Source organism: Notamacropus eugenii, chromosome 1, assembly GCF_028372415.1.
Source record: "Notamacropus eugenii isolate mMacEug1 chromosome 1, mMacEug1.pri_v2, whole genome shotgun sequence".
NCBI lineage: Eukaryota > Metazoa > Chordata > Mammalia > Diprotodontia > Macropodidae > Notamacropus > Notamacropus eugenii.
Genome location: NC_092872.1, coordinates 489711108 through 489717373, shown reverse-complemented (window position 1 = coordinate 489717373; position 6266 = coordinate 489711108).

Genomic DNA, 6266 nt, shown 5'->3' with positions numbered 1-6266 from the left:
TTTCACCACTTAAGTGCATAATGTTCCTCTCTTCAAGTTAAAGAAGAGGTTGCTAACAGCTAAAGAATAATCTACAGTGTTAGAGATGGATCAATACTTAGCATGAATCTTGTTCTTTTAAATGATATGCAGGAACCACTTTGAGATCGATGTCCTAAATCAGGTAAGAAGAACGTTGGTTTTATCCCGTCTGATCGAACTGTGTGATAATAATATGAAGTATGGTTTTTCCTTCCACTTCACCAGAGATCACGTAGCATAGAAATGAATCCTACTTACTTGACTTAAGTTCCCAAAGATAATACTAAATTAGAAGGGTACTCAGATCTAATTTTGAGCTGGAAAGCAAGTTCAAAATTACATGTGAAACGTTCACTTGTTCCTTCCAAGCAGTATTGCTTTAAGCAAAGCATTCGTCTTGCCCTTGGCTGGGGCAGTCAGCCTTCCTTGGAAACCGCTAACCTAGAAGAGCACACAGCTTTCCTGAGATTGTGTAGGTAGTGAATTAAGTGAAGACTTTAAAGTTTTCTTGAAACTGCCCTGCTTGACCCAAACAGTAGTAAATATGTTCTGGATTATTTAAGCCTGGATAGAATAACAGTAACAGAGTTTGTAAAAAAAAATAAATAAATAAATTGAAAGACTTAGCCATAGGAATCATTTGTTATATATTATTGGGAGTAAGAAAGGTGTATTAAGTGTCTGTATAATTTTTACATGCAAAATGTCTTAAAAAGGCAGCCTGGCTGATTGAAATAGCAGTCACTGTTCTATGCTAAACTCTCATACACACAGCCCTCAAAATGAAATGGGAATTAGGGAGGGGAAGTAGTTTATTGTTCTGTAGAAGGGAATGGATCCTCAAACCTTTTTATTAATAATTAGAAAGCCTGGTCTCTTTGAAAGGCTTCTGAACAGGAATAACATATGTGGTACTGTTTGTGGTTGACATTTCAAGGAAATCAAATAGATTTTTTTAAAAATGACCAATGCTAGGTATTTCATATTTTGCTAGAAATTATCGTTTCAGCACACATTCTACTTATCCCACTTACCCCTTAAGAAAAGGGTACAGAATGGTTATATTTACCTAAAATTTTAAGTTACATACATTAAAGCTTAGTAGTGTTCTCTCCATATCAGGTTTTATGCCACACATAATAGGAGGCAAAACTTTAAATCAAATAGTAGATATCCACAGTACATTTGTATATCTAATTAAACAATTTTAAAAAACACTTTTTTTGTTCCATCCTTTGAGTTTGCCTTTTTGCTTATTCATTATCAACTGCCTCCTCCTCAATATGCCCTCCCTCATATCACACCTCACCCTTCCCTTATCCCCATCTTAGAAATATATCCAGTCTGGCCTTTCTCATCTTTAAAAAACTTTCACTTGATCATACTATCCACCCAAGCTATGTCTCTGTAGCTTAATTTTTTTTAATAGTTTATTTATTTTTAGATTTCAACATTCATTTCCACAAAATTTTAAGTTCCAGTTTTTCTCCCCATCTCTCCTTTCCCCCCACCCCATAACACCTTCCATAAGAATCATGTTGTGTAAGACTAACTATATTTCCCTCCATCCTATCCTGCTCCCCATTTATTCTATTCTCTCTTTTGACCTTGTCCCTCACTAAAAGTGTTTGCTTCTAGTTACTCCCTTACCCCATTTGCCCTCCCTTCTGTCATCCCCATCCCACTTGTCCCCTCCTCCCCTACTTTCCTGTAATGTAAGATAGATTTTTATACCAAATTGAGTGTACATGTTATTCCCTCCTTAAGCCATATGTGATGAGAGTAAGCTTCACTTTTCACCTGTCCTTTTGGGGAGGGGAGAGATGGGGAGAAAATTTGGAACTCAAAATTTTGTGTAAACACACAAAAAAGCATTTCCACGTACACAAGAATACCAAGAGGATTTTATGTAAAACTCAATCTTCATTTCATGCCACTTGACTTTTAAAGTATATAATCTACCTCTTCCTTCCAGAACCATTCTGCTTGTCTTCTAAACTTCTCTTCAGAGGTATTTAAATGAGCTCCTTTTGAGACATTGTTATTCTTAATATTGACTTCTTCCTCCACCTCAAACTGAGGCAAAAGGGGGAAAAATTCTTACAATAAGCATAGTCAAGCAAAATTTATATAGTGGCTATATCTAAAGATGTCATTACCTTACCTTACATCACCATTACCTTACATTCATACACTTCAATTTGTTCATTTCCCAGTTTTCTAAGAGGCAGTTAAAGATGCCCCCTTTATTTTTATCCCTAAGTCTCCACCCCCATCTCTAATCTTTTAGGATCAAGAAGTTTGTTTTGCTTCTGACTATTCCCTCTCCAGTATTATCCTCCTTGGTTTAACTCCCACCCCTATCCCTGCTTGTTTTCCCTGTTGAATAGTTTGATGTAGTTTTTACTCCATACTTGGTGTGTTCTATCTTCCTTTGACCCTTTCAGAAAAGGGATCAATTCTTCCTGCGCCTTCCTCTTTTTATTTTCATGCGTCTCACTTACAAAAAATAACAAGTTCTATAGCCTTCCCCCATTTTTCAAACCCTTAGAACCAGTCTACCCCTAGGACCCTTACTGCCCTTGGAAGACAGTGAGGTTCTCTCCCATTGAAATGTTAACACAACATTAGATAGCTCCTCCTAATTGGATCTTTAAAGCTCTCTGGCCGTGTCTTGGGTCAGAGTATTAGGGACCTTAGAGCCTGAGCCATCTCAGTGCTAGCACTGTGGTGCTGCGTTGGTCTGTGAGTTGATCACTGCCTGCTGCGTGGGGCTTAGAAGCTCACCACTATAGGCTTTTTTCAAGGGAGCTTTCTGCTCTTGGTGCCTCTGAGCATAGAGCCTCGTAGGCAACATATGTCCCTAGCTACCTCTGACTTTTCAGAGGCAATGGAATAGATTTTTCTATTGCCAATGGACTTCTGGCTGACTGCATTTCTGGTGTATAAAAAATTACAGATTTTCATTGAATTTATCATTCAGTAGGGAGTGAACTTAGGGTTTTGCTGAAGTATGTGGAACTGGGTTGCCTGCCTCTCTCATTCAGGCAGGTATCTTAGCAGGAAGTCCAAATTATATCTTTTTTCTTTTTTTCATAGCCAAAATCCTAAGAAAATGATCTATAGTCATTTTGCTGTTATTTTTTCACCTTTGACTCACTTCCCAACCTCTTGCAACATGGCTTCCAATTCCACCACTAGAATGAAATTTGTTTCCACAGTTATACATGATCTCAGCCATTAAACCTGATGCCCTTTTCTCAGGTCCTTCTTCCTCCCTGATCTCTCTATAGCTTTTGACACTTTGCTGTCCTCTGCTCCTAGCTATCCTCTCTTTTGGTATCTGTGCCACTTCTTTTATTTTACATGTGGCAACATGGCTTCCTTAGATCATCTTTCACCTACCCTCTTAAGCATGGAAGTGTCTAAGACTGAACTACTCCTTCTTCTTACTCATAGTGATCTCAATAGCACCCTTGGCTTTGTCATCTGGTTACAGATAATACCCAGATCTATATATCCAGCCCTACTCTCTGGAATTCCAATCCCACACCAATTATTGTTGGCTTTCTACAATTTCTACTACTACAAATTCAGCATGTCCAAATTGGAACTTATTTTCCCCCAAAAGCCTATCCCTTGTGACCACCATCCCTCTGGTTACCCATGTTCACAAAGTCAGTCAGCCTCAATTTTTTCCTATCCTTTTCACCCCTACAACCAATCTGTTGTCCAGTCTAGTCAATTGTACTTTCACATATCTTATCTGTTCTACTCACACTCCTTTCTTGCTCTTTTGGCTAGCCTCCTAATTAGCTTTGTTTCCAGTCTCTCCTTTTCAGTCAGCGTTCCATGGAGCTGTCAAATTATGTCACAATTCTCTGTTACTAGGTTACTCAAAAAATTATATTTCTAAGAAAAGATACAAACTCTTCAGCTTGAAATTTAAGTTCTCCACAGTTTGGTGTCAACCTACCTTCCCAGGCCTCTTTTCATATTATTCCTCTTTATACACTATGTTCCAATCAAATAGACCTGCCAGTGGTCCCTACACTTAACATTCCAATTCCTGTATTCCTGTTTTTTGCAGTTTAGAATGCACATCTTTCTCATGTTTGGGTTTTATAATCTCTTTCCTCTTTCAAGGTTCATCTCAAGCCTTTCCCGATTCCAACTGATAAATGTTTTCTCCTCAAATTACTGCATATATGTACAAGTTATGTCCCTTCAGTAGAATATGAGCATCTTAACAGCAAAGATTTTGTATCTTCACTGCTTAGCATATTGTGGGTATTTTATTGACCCCAGTATAGATTAAATCCCTAGTATGTACAAGGTATATGATAATGCCAAATATTAGATTTACTAGACAGCATAGGAAAGAATAGTTCAGAAGCTTAAGCATCTAATATGTCTTAATAAATTTCTGTCAAGATGGAGTATTTCATAAAAAAACCCAAAATGTCCTTATCTTTGTATAGACACCTTATGTCCCATTCACAAGTCAGTTCTTGATCTGATAGAAGCTTCTGTGCAGTTTTGAAATACTAACTTTAATTAGTGGCAACCTTTCTGAACATTTCTTTTGAAAATTACAGTACCTTCAAAAATATTTATAGCAGCTTTTTTGTGAGGGCCAAGAACTGGAAATTGAGGGAATGCCCGTCAATTGGAGAATGACTGAACAAGTTGTGGTATATGAATATAATGGAATGCTATTGTGCTATAAGAAATGAAGACTTCAGAGGGACCTGGAAGGACTTATATGAACTGATGCTGAGTGAAATGAGGAAAACCAGGAGAACTTTGTACACAACAATAATCACAGTGTGCAAGGAATTCTTCTGGTAGACTTAGCCCTTCACAGCAATGCAGGGACCTAAAACATCCCCAAAGGACTCTTGAGGCACATCCAGAGAAAGAACTATGGAGCTGAACACAGAATGAAGCAGACTATTTTCTCTGGTGTTATGTTTTATTTTGGTTTGGTTTTTCTCATGGTTTCTCCCATTCGTTTTAATTCTTCTATACAACATGACTAATGTGAAAATGTGTTTAATAAGAATGTATGTGTAAAACCCATCTAAGATTGCATGTCATCTCAGGAGGAGAAAATTTAAAACTTATGGAAGTGATTGTTGAAAACTGAAAACAAATGAAAAAAAAAGAAAATTACAGTACCTTACTAGTAATCTAGTTCAAATCCTATGAGAAGCAATTGATGAAAGGTCAAATGTTCTAAACTCTAATAATTATCGAAATGCAAATTAGAATAACTGCAGTTTCATCTCATACCTAACAGATTAGCAAACTTGATGAAAAAGGAAAATGATGCATGTTGGAGCGGCTGCAGGAAAGCCGGCACATGGATGCACTGTAGCACCTACAGTGCTGTGAATTGGTCCAGCCATTCTGGAAAGGAATTTGGTACTATGCCCCAAAAGTTATTAAACTGTGGTATCCATCTCCATCCAGAGATAGGACTACTAGGCTTGTGCCCCAAAGAGATCAAAGAAAGATGTGAAGGTCTCATATACCCATATAGCAGTTCTTTTTGTGTGGTACAGAACTGGAAACTGAGAAGGGGTGCCCATCAATTAGGGAACGGTTGAACAAATTATGGTACATGAATAGAATGGAATACTATTGTTCTGTAAGATATGAAAGGGAGAGTTTCAGTGAATCTTTGGAAGGCCTATATAAACTATTAACAGAGTGAACTAGAACAATTGATACAGTAACATCATAAAGACAAACAACTTTTCCACATCCAGAGAAAGAACTACGGAATTCAGTCGCAGAATGTAGCAGATCTTTTTGTGTGTGTGTGCATTACATTTTGGTTTGTTATATGATTTCTCCCATTCATTTTAGTTCTTCTGCGCAGTATGACTACAGTGAAAATGTATTTAATAGGAATATATGTGTAGAACCTATACGGAATTGTATGCCATGTTGGGGAGGGAGGGAGAACCTGGGGGGAAGGAGGGGAAAAAAAAAATCTAGGTTATATGATAGTGATTGTAGAACACTGAAAATAAATAAAATTAATTTAAAAAACCCAAACAACTTTGAAATACTCAAGAAATATGATCACTATAGGGACCGACCAGAGGACCTATGATAAAGCATAGTACTTCTTGACAGAGAAGTGATATATTTGAGATGCAGAATCAGACTCAACTTTTTTGGACATGTTCAATGCAGGAATATCTTTTGCTTGGTGATGAATATTTTTAAAAGTG